Below are 11,120 nucleotides of genomic sequence, written 5' to 3'. Positions count from 1 at the left end.
GTTGGGGCGGAGCCCTGAGGCGCAATTTGTTTTGGTACCGGTGGAACCTCGGGATGAGTGCGGTGACCTGGAGGAAAAACCGTGGATGGTGATTACTACACCAAGGCGTCTTCGTTCCAGGCAGTTCTTAGCTCAGGGCTCTCATCTTTGCTCACGGTGAGCCGCTGACTGACACTTCTCATTTCTTTTTGTTATATATAGGAAAATTTCTCCCATTTCTTTGGTAGGGAACAGAAGGACCAGATTCTAGAAATGTTTTATTTAGGAGTTCGTTAAAGCAGACGTGGTAGCCGGCTGTGGTGGCGCGCGCCTTGAATCCCAGCATTGAGGCAAGCGGACATTTGTGAGTTCGAGGCCAGCCTGGTCCGCAGAGAAACCCTCCCTCGAGAAACCAAACCAAAAAAAAAAAAAAAAAAAAAAAAAAAAAAAAAAAAAAAAAACAGACACACACACACACACACAAACCAGACATAATGGTACACAGGCCCTTCGTCTCAGCACACGGGAGTTGGACTGGGGGTTGCACAATCAGGAGGTCGATGCCGGCCTGGGCTATATGAGGCCCTTAAATAAAGCTTGTCAGCAAGAGAGGGTCATCTGTGGCCCTGGGAAGACATGTGACATCCTGAAATGCATGGAAGGTTATTACTTGATAATTAAGTCTGATTCCAAGAGCTTATGAGATTACTACATAGCAGGAGGCTTTCAGATAAAGAACAAAAGCGCACATTTTCCCTCTTAAGATAGTCAATCCAAACACACCTGTCAATCACCCGGACAGGAAAATATCCATTGGTAAACTATCTGCTAGAGACTTTAAAATAGTATAAAGCCTATGTAAAATATAAATTAGGACACTTGTCTCTCTGGCCATTGTTTACTCTCACCCCATTAAAGTGGTTTGCTCCCCAGTGGTCTCTAACCATTGCCCACTGTCATCCCTTGACACTTTACTCTGAAATAAACTTGTCTATCTTATATAGTTGGCTCAAAAAAATGTTTGTTAGTAGCTGATCAAGGTGGCTCATATTTAAAATCCCCAAATTTTCAAGATTAAAGCGAGGGAGATGCAAATTTGATGCTAGCCTGGGCTACACAAAGAGACTGTTTGAGGCCACTGAAGTACTCTGGAAGTGGATGCAGTTGACCAGAAGTTCAAGGCAAGCCTCTTTTACAGTAGATCCTCTCTCAATGAGACTAAACAAACCCACAAAACAAAACCCAAGCAATAAAAAGTAGGGTGTGGTGGTGCATGCCTGTGATCCCATCACCCTGGAGGCTGAGGCAGGAGGATTGCCATCTGTAACTCCCTGTTCTGTGTTACCCACTTGGTACAGTTTGCACGCCACTGTACCATATGCGAGTCGGGCAAGGGCCTGGAGATTGAAAAAACACACAAAGAGACCTGGGGCATTCGAGGAGATCAGCCAAATGCCGTTTATTTAATTTTGGGGAAATCCTTATAGACCTCGCTGTGCAAGGATTTCCGCCCAGGCAGGTGGGAAATTACCATACCAAAGATGGAGTCAACAATGCCCTACAGGTAATCACCAGGGGGGCAGAGAGAGCACAGGAACAAACAGGATGCTTAGTTAGCTGACCAGAAACTGTCCTCAAGATGAGCCCCAGGAACAAGGGTAGACCCGGGCCTACAGCCATCATATCATGTATTTGAGGTCAGTGTGGAGGCTATTGCCATCTCAGTGCTAGTCACTCTGTGGGGTCCAGATGAGGGAGTTAGATCCTCTTCTTGGTCTGTGGTGTTTGACCAAAGTTCTTGGGCCTGTTTTTCCTGATAAGATTTTAATTTATAGGGGGCTGGAGAGATGGCTCGGTGGTTAAGAGCACTGGCTGTTCTTCCCGAGGTCCTGAGTTCAATTCCCAGCAACCACATGGTGGCTCACAACCATCTGTAATGAGATCTGGTGCCCTCTTCTAGTGTGCAGGCAAACATGGAGGCAGAATGTTGTATACATAATAAATAAATAAATCTTAAAAAAAGATTTTAATTTATAGGGGGCTGGAGAGATGACTCAGCGGTTAAGAGCACTGACTGCTCTTCCAGAGGTCCTGAGTTCAATTCCCAGCAACCATGTGGTGGCTCACAACCACCTATAATGAGATCTGGTGCCCTCTTCTGGCTTACAGGCAGGATGCTGAATAAATAAATAAATAATAAAAGATTTTAATTTATTCTTCCTGGGCGGTGGTGACCCAAGCCTTTAGTTCCAGCACTCATGTTACGAGCTGGGGGACTTCAGCTCCAGGTTCTTAAAGGGGAATCTGTTCCCATGCTCATTACAACTCAGGAGACAGAGACAGGCAGATCTCTGTGAATTCAAGGCCAGCCTGGTGTACAGAGCGAGTTTCAGGACAGGCTCCAAAGCTACATAGAAAAACCCTGTCTCAGAAAAACAAACAAAACAAAACAAGCTGCTTGTAAAATGGAATCTTTCAAGGCAAGACAAAGAGTTCGAATCTGAAAAGCCACTGTTTCACATGATAATGGAGTAAAGTAGGGCACAGACTTGAATTATATTACTGTAATATTAGGTATCTTATTATTATTTGAGGCAAGTTCTCTCTATGTAGCCATGGCTATCCTGGAACTCGCTAAGTAGACCAGAGTGCCTTCGAACTCCCAAAGGTCCACCTGCTTCTGCGTTCTGAGTGCTAAGACTGAAGGTGTGCACTCACGCCTCATTTTAGGCAGCATTTTCAGGCAGACAGTGAAGTGACAGATGCTCCGATCCAGGATTCTAGTTTGCTTTTCCTACTGAGAGTTGAAATTTCAAAATAACCAAAGGAGCCAAAGTTCCTTACTGAGAAAGTGCTTGACTTCCAAAAGACCTCTCAAAGGATCTATTAGAAACAACACACTAAGCTGGGTGTGGCGGGGCAGGCCTGATAACCAACAATTTGGGAGGTGTTGGGAGACCAGGAGTTCAAGGCCAGTTTAGGACGTGAGTCACTGACTGTAAAAGCGGAAAAAGGCCGTCTCAGTCTGTAAAGGTGCTTGCCACCACGCCTGACAACCTGAATTTGATCCCTGGGACTCTCACGTGGTACAAGTGTTTACTAATGATTGGGGTATGGTGGGCAGGGTCAAGGTTGAGTGTTTCTGTGTTCGTTTCCTCTCATTCAAAGAATTGAAAAAATAAGGTGTGACTTTTCCGTGGCTGTGATAGAATACCAAGACTAGACTAAAATTGACTTATAAAAGGAAGACTGTATTTGGCTTACAGCTCTGGAGGGAGACACCATAATGGGAAGGAGGCCCGGAGCGAGTGGCCGGCCAGATAGGGGACTTTGAGGTCCCAGCCACAGGCAGAAGCAGAGAGTGGAAGTGCAGCCATCTGTCACTCTCAAAGCCCGCCCTGAGGAATGAACTTCCTCCAGCAAGGCTCCACCCACTAAAGGTTCTACAACCTCCCCCAACAGCACCACCAACTGGGGACTAAGTATGAGCCTGTGGGAGACATTTCTCACTCAATCCAGTAGATAAGGGCTCACAAAGATTTACAAAAGAAGCATGCTATCTTTATTTGGAGCAAATCAATAATACATTTTATGAGCATCCCTCTATAAAATGATTACAATTGACAGTAGGTCATATGAGTGAGGGCACTCAAGGGCCCAAGATGCACCTTGCAGGTTTTTTTTTATTAAGTCTAAAGGAAGATGGGGCTGGTTACTATGGTTTTCTACTTTGATAGATCAGTTCATGTATTGACTTTTCCTAGTGCACATGTCCCTTCCCATAATTTATCTGATTTTAGAAATATGCACACACAGCTATGCATAGGCATCATGAGATGGTAAATAGAGGATTCTCCTTAAAACATTTCTAGATATTTCGCTTTGCTGCACATTATCCAAAACCAGTTCAGACCAGATTGTCCCTTCTGTTCTTCATATCTGAATACATTGGGCACACACTTAAATAGAAACTGTCTAAATTTGATTGTTACTAGGGGTGGAGAAACTTCTGCTCAGAGATAGGAGTATGTGTAGCCTGATGCAGACTGGGGGTTGAGGTTTTGAGTTTGCTAGGCATATTGTTTGGAGAGGAACATGTGTATAGTACATATAGGTGTCAAGTACTTGGGGTGTCAAGTGTATTGTTACAAAAGGATGCATGTGTATATTTTAATCCAAACTCAAATAGGGTCCTCAGCTAAACTATCTCCTATGCATGCCTGCCTCAGACAGAGGGTGGCGACTCTTGAGAATAGTCCTCTGGCCTCTACAGCTCATCATCTCCTACGCAGACCCAAACGTATACACACACCAAGTAAATAAATGTAATTAAAATAAAAAACAGTCTATACTTTCTTTTTTCCTTTTTGTTTTTTTAGAGACGGTGTCACTTTAGCTTGGAACCTGTCCTGGAATTTGCTCTGTCCACCAGGCTGGCCTCAAACTCTCAGAGATCTGCCTGCTTCTGCCTCCTGAGTGCTGGGATTAAAGGCAGATGCCACCACCACCTGGCTCCATTCTGTGTTTTCTTAGGGCCAAAGTATTTGTGACATTGAGTTTAATTCTTTCTCATAACTAAATCTAAATAAATGCACCTTACTTATAATTTTATTTTTTTAAAATATTTCTAGATGTATTTATTTTACTTCGTTGTTATCTTGACAGTTAATGCTGGGGAGGCTTATTAGATGTCTAAGTGCAACATTCAATAAACAAGTGAATATGGGTCTGGAGTTTGTAGGGCTGAGGTGGGGGTTAACCCTAGAATTCTATCACTGGTATTTTCTTTGCTTTTTGGGGGGTTTTAATTGGGTAGGATCTCTCTTCAGAGCCCTGGCTGTCCTGGAACTCACTATGCAGACCAAACTGGCCTTAAACTCAAAGAGATTCACTTCCCTCTGCCTCCGGAGTGCTGACATTAAAGGTGTGTGCCATTCTGCCTGGACACTGTTTTGTAAACTCACTAACCTTGCTTCTCTTTGGCTACTGATTGTTACTGTATTGTTTGTTTATTTATTAGATAGTCTCAGAGTCTACTGCCTTTGAATTTGCTGTAGCTGAGGTTGACCTTAAGCTCCTGTTTCCTCTACCGAATATGTGTGTGCCTCCATGTCTGACTTCATCCTAAAATCCTGTTAAGCGCTGCATAGTCAAGGACTTGGCATTGTCTGAGTGGAGGCCCCTGCGGGAGATTGGGAGCTCCTCGTGCTGCTGCTGAGCTGCATTTCCTTCCTTCCACTGATAATTAGTGCTGCACAGTATGTTCAGATCATCCTCAGCTACACAGGGACGCCCTGCCCCAGAGACAGTGCTCTGCATGAAAACCACAGTCTTTAAACATTTGGCGCGTGTGTGTGTGCTCACGTGTGATGTATGTGAGTAGGGGCTTGTTTGTGCAGTGGTAGAAGTCAGATGACCACTCTAAGGATCTGCTTCTCATCTTCCACCTTGTTGAGGCAGGGTCTCCTTTGCTGTTTATACTGTGCTGTATGTTATGTTCCAGGTCATTTGCCCATGAACTGCTCTTTTGAGGCCTTATGTGATACCTGCTCCCAGCTTAATTCATCTGAATTCAATTCACAGATATTGAGTGTTTTCTTTTGACTGGGCCCTTTGCTACCTGCTGAGGTTACATGGGCAATATTTTTTTTTTTTTTTTTTTTTTGGTTTTTCGAGACAGGGTTTCCCTGTAGTTTCTAGAGCCTGTCCTGGAACTAGCTCTTGTAGACCAGGCTGGCCTCGAACTCGCAGAGATCCGCCTGCCTCTGCCTCCCGAGTGCTGGGACTACAGGCGTGCGCCACCACCGACATGGGCAATATTTTTAATCTTTATATCTTTCTTTGTTTTGTATATGTGTGTGTGTGTGTGTGTGTGTGTATACGAGAAAGTGTGCCATGCCATGTATCCAGAGGGGAGATGACAACTTGCAGGATTGGTGGTTGGTACTCTCCTTCTGCCAGGTGGGTTGTAGATTTGGTGACAAGTGCTTTTACCCGCTGAACCGTCCTGCTGGTTCCATGGGCAATGTTGTAAGATGGCTCACAAGTCTTAGGGAAGCTATAGATACATGTGGTAAGTAATTATAGTATATCATGGAACACGATATCTAAGCAGCCGAGGAAGCAATAGGAGAAATGAACGGGTTATAAATAGTTGAGCTGGCTTTTGAAGGATGGTTTAGAAGTTGGTGACCTAGGGGAATACAGTAAAGATATTCCAGAATTTAAATATTACAGAAAAGTACTAAGAATAATGTACTTGTGTTCTGCTATCCAACTGTTGACAGCTTGTTACTATTTATTATTGTCATTACTCTTTTGAAGACAGGGTCTTAGAATACAGCCCTGGTTGGCTTATTGCTTTCTGTGTAGCTCAGGCCAGATTCCAACCTGTGACAATCCTCCTGTCTCAGCTTCTTGAGTGCTTGGATTTTAGGTGTGTGCTATCAGTCCTGGTCTTGACATCTATCTGAAGTCCTGTTTATTCCTACTTCCTCCTCTCATTTCCATGTTATTACCATGATGTATACCCATCTATCTATCTGGTCCATTAATCTATGATTTTATATTATTACCATGATGTGTACCCATCTATCCAACTGGTCTTTAATCTATAATCTTAATACATAGTTTTCTGCAAACTATGAGCTATTTATAGTATATATATATAATATATATATACATACTATACATACTGTTTTCTTTAAGTTTGTGCAAATCTTTTTTTTTTTTTTTTTTTTTTGGTTTTTCGAGACAGGGTTTCTCTGTGGCTTTGGAGCCTGTCCTGGAACTAGCTCTTGTAGACCAGGCTGGTCTCGAACTCACAGAGATCCGCCTGCCTCTGCCTCCCGAGTGCTGGGATTAAAGGCGTGCGCCACCACCGCCCGGCTTTGTGCAAATCTTTTAATATTTGTTCATATTTATTGGCTCGCTATTATTTCAGTAAGACTACTACTACTCGCCCACCCCCTTTTGTTGGAGAAATGTAGCCCTGGCTGGCCTGGCTTGTCTGCCAAGGCCTTCTGAGTTCTGGGATTAAAGGCCTGGCATCAGTAAGATTTGTTAGGATCTATAAAATGTTACATAGGATTCAGTTGAGCTTTAATTGTAGAATTTTATTGTATGAATATTTCATGTTTTATTCATCTTTGTTGTATTAGATATTTCTGCTGTTGGCATTTTTTTTCCAAAGAAATGGGCTATCTGGAACTTATGCTCTCTTGTAGAAGTTTCATATTTTAAAGCTTTGGTTTTATATTTATGTATGTGTATGAATGCCGGACTTGCAGAGGTTAGAAGCCATTAGATGCCTAGAGCTGGAGTTACAGGCAGTTGTGAGCCACCCTATGTGGGTTCTAGTAACCAAACTTGGGTCCTCTGCAAGAGCCTATTGTCATACTCATGAATATCTTGCATATCACCATAGAACCTTCACCTGGCATTGGATGGAGAAAATGACGGAGCCCCACGTAGGAGCACCAGACTGAGCTCTCAAGGTCCTGATGAGGAGCAAAAGGAGGGAGATCATGAGCAAGGAAGCCAGGACCACGCGGAGTGCTTTTACCCATTGAGACGGTGGAACAGATCTAACGGGAGACCACCAGGTCCAGTCGGAATGGGACTGATGGAACAGGGGACCAAACCGGACTCTCTGATTGTGGCTGACGGTGGAGGAGGACTGAGAAACCAAGGATAATGGCGATGAACATGAACTCTACAGCATGGACGGGCTCACTGTGAGCCTTGTCAGTTTGGTTGCTCACCTTCCTGGACTTAGGGGGAGCTGGGAGGACCTTGGACTTAACATGGTGAAGGGAACCCTGATGGCTCTTTGTCTTTGGAGAGGGGTGGAGTGGGGGTATGGGTGGAAGGGAGGGGAGGGAAGGGGGAGTAGATGGAAATCTTGAATAAAAAAATGAGAAAAAAAAAAAAGAGCGGTACATGCTCTTCACCACTAAGCCATCTTTCCAGCCTCATCTCTATTTTTCTACAAATGACATTGTTATAAAAATGCATCACATCAAATCATCAGAAGTGTTCCGTTCTAATTGCAACGTGCCATAGCTGAGTTTCAGGGTGTTCGCTTTCTACTGAGACGATCAGACATTAATTTACTATCCGAGAGTTTCTAAGTAGTTATGTAAATATTTAATTTCAATGTAACTCAGAATTCATACAAACAAAGTACCAGAGGAGGCTTGATGTAGCAAAGTTGATTTCGAAGATTTTACTATAGGTATTTGAGACCCTAGTGGTTTCCTTCAAACCGTGGCCAAGTTCTAGCCAAAGCACTCTTGAGGGCGCGGCTTCCGAGTGGTTAGTTCGGCCCACGCAGCCCAGAGTCTGCGTCTGCGCCTGCGCGCCCCGCCCCTGCTACGCCCCCGTCCCCGCCTCGCGCGCTCTCCACTTTCTGTGGAGTTGCGGCCGCTCGCGACCCCCAGCGTTCAGAAGACGCTCACAGGAGCGACGGGCCCCGCGGTGAGTACGCTTCGCCTCGGTCCCCTGCGGCCGTCAGGGTTGCGCCTGCTTCTGCTCTCTGTCCGCCGGCGTGGGACGCGCAGCCTAATGAGTAGGCCGCTCGGCCGGGCGGGAGCCCACGCGGGGCCGCGCTGGCGGCTCGGAACGGGCCCTCGCTTCCGAGCCCCTGGTGCGCCTTCCCCGTGAGGGCGGCCCGCGGCCTCCAGGGCCCTGCGCTCCCACAGCCTCCCGGGAGCGAGCTGGCTTCGTCGTCGCCGGCCCGACTAACAGACTTCGAGGACGGGACTAGGCCCCCGCCTCCCCACACTACTTTGGTTGTGGAGTGGGAGTTGGTTTCCCTAGTTCCTCGCCTAAGAGACCTCCCCGCCCTCCCGGCTCTCTCTGTTAGTCCTGGCTTTGAACTCACTGCGTGCCAAGATGGCCTCTAACTCGCGATCCTCCTGTCGTAATCAGCCGAGAAAGACTGAAACCTGTGCCATCCACCACTTTGCGTCGTCTGCAGAGCGGCTGAGTTTCCCCGGTGGACGATGACAGGCGGCGCGGGACCCGAGCGTGGTCTTCGCAGGAGTGGAGCTGGGCGTGAATCCGGTCACTTGACTCCTGTCTAACTGCGGTTTAGTCGTTGTATCAAACACGGGCAACGCTGAGGAGAAAGAGAGCTCGACATGTAGGGTTTTCGTGTTTGTTTTGAGAGACAGTGTTTTGTAGTTACGTCAAAGAAAGTCTAGTTTTGGAATCAGGTGCATCGTGTGTCGTTTCTCAGCAGAGCCACTTGCCAACTATTTTTTTTTAAAACTGTTTCCCAACGTGTTAGTGATGCCTACCATGTAAGAGTTCTTGGGAGGAATAACCTGTAGTGGGTATGAGATAACTAGAAGTTTGTCCATTGATTCTGTCACTGATAACTATTATTGCTCAAGGTGTGTTTAAAATCTTATTTGATTTTTCGAGACAGAGTTTCTCTGTGTAGCTTTGGAGTCTATTCTGGAACTCTCTGTAGATCAGGGTGGCCTCGAACTCACAGAGATCAGCCTGCCTCTGCTTCCCAAGTGCTCTGCGTGCGCCACCACCTCCCAGCAGAAATCTTTCATTTTTGCCTGTGTGTGGGCACATGTGGGTATGAACACACACAAACACACCTTCCACTGAGTTTAATTTCTACCTCCTTTTAAGGAATAGTGTAAGATTTTTAGTTCTAAATTTTATATACTTTTTGTTTAATTTATTCATAAGGATATTATTATTTTGATTTTTTTTTGAGACAGGGTTTTTCTTTGTAGCCCTGGCTGTTCTGGAACTTGCTCTGTAGATTAGACTGGACCAGCTTGGTGCTGAAGCCAGAGATGCACCTCTCTCTGCCTCCCAAGTACTGGCGGGGTTTAAAGGCATGCACCACCACCACTGGCTAGGGTTTTATTATTTTTTATGCTGTTAGAAGTAGAAGTTAGTGTGTAGAGCATTGGTTCTTAATCTGTGGATTTTGAACCCTTTGGGGTGAACCGACCCTTTCAAAAGGGTTACATATCAGATATCTTGCATTTATTTACTTTGCGATTTATAGCAGTACCAAAATTACAGTTATGAAGTCGCAACAAAAATAATTTTTTGGTTGGGGGCCACTACAACATGAGGAACCTAATGGTCGCATCATTAGGAGGTTGAGAACCACTGGTGTAGAGAGATGGCTCAGCATTTAAGAGCACTTACTGCTCTTCTAGAGGACTTAGGTTTGGTTCTCAGCACCTGTGCATAACTCCAGTTCCAGAGGATTGGGTGCCCTCTTCTGTCCTCTGTAGGCACCAGACACACAGAGGTACACATAACACATGCAGGCAAGACACTCATACATGAACTTCTAAAAAAGTAGAATCGGGTGATGGAAAGATGTGTCAGTGGATAAGAGCATTGACTGCTCTTCCAGAGGACACTGGTTTAAATTCCCTGCACCCCACCTGGTGATTTAGAACTGCCTGTAACTCTGCCTGTAATTCTGTCAATGATAACTATTATTGCTCAAGGTGTGTTTGAAAGCTTATGTTCGCCTGTATGTGGGCACACATGGATATGAACACACACATGAACACACACACACACCTTCCACTGAGAAGAGCTGCCATCTTCTGCCCTTTGAGGCATTTTAATTAACCTACCTAGAACCTCCACTATAATCTTAGGTGATAAAAGCAAACATTCTTTTTTCTTTTCTGCTTCAGCATGCAAGTAATCTCGTATTATAGGCACATGACACAGCCAAAGCAGTCATGTTTGCTCTGTTCTTTGTCTTGAGAAGTAATTCAGTATTTTACCTTTAAATACATTGCTATCTAAATTATTACACATGGTTTTTTTGTATTTTGTATATGATATAACATATTTTGTATATGATGTAACAAATAAAGCTTGCCTGAAGATCAGAGTGCAAAACTAGCCACAGCAGTTAGTCATAGAGGCCAGTCAGTGATAGCACACACCTTTAATTCCAGCTCTTGGGAGACAGAGGCTCTGTTACAGATCTCTGTTAGTTCAAGGCTACCCTGGGCTACATGAAATTGATCCAGTCTAAAAGAGAAACAGAGCCAAGAGGTGTGGCTCAAACCTTTAATCCCAGTATTTGGGAGTGACAACCTTAATCCCAGTGTTGAGGAGGTGGAGACTGGAAGGGA

The 11,120-nt window shown here is 44.9% G+C and overlaps 1 protein-coding gene across 5 annotated transcripts in view; it reads left to right on the top strand.

Annotated features, from left to right (window-relative positions):
- The first annotated feature begins 55 nt into the window (after positions 1 to 55).
- Uimc1 (ubiquitin interaction motif containing 1) overlaps positions 56 to 11,120 on the top strand; it is a 77,250-nt gene continuing 66,185 nt past the window's right edge. For 4 of the 5 annotated variants that reach the window (XM_038332695.2, XM_038332691.2, XM_038332694.1 and 1 more), the window contains exon 1: positions 8,342 to 8,457. The gene's annotated coding sequence lies outside the window, so the exon portion shown is untranslated. Of the gene's footprint in view, positions 157 to 8,341; positions 8,458 to 11,120 lie in introns of those variants that run through there. The other variant, XM_038332692.2, reaches the window with a different exon arrangement.

Source organism: Arvicola amphibius, chromosome 6, assembly GCF_903992535.2.
Source record: "Arvicola amphibius chromosome 6, mArvAmp1.2, whole genome shotgun sequence".
Taxonomy (NCBI): domain Eukaryota; kingdom Metazoa; phylum Chordata; class Mammalia; order Rodentia; family Cricetidae; genus Arvicola; species Arvicola amphibius.
The sequence above is the reverse complement of the archived record's forward strand: the minus strand, read 5'-3'. Positions and strand labels throughout refer to the sequence as shown.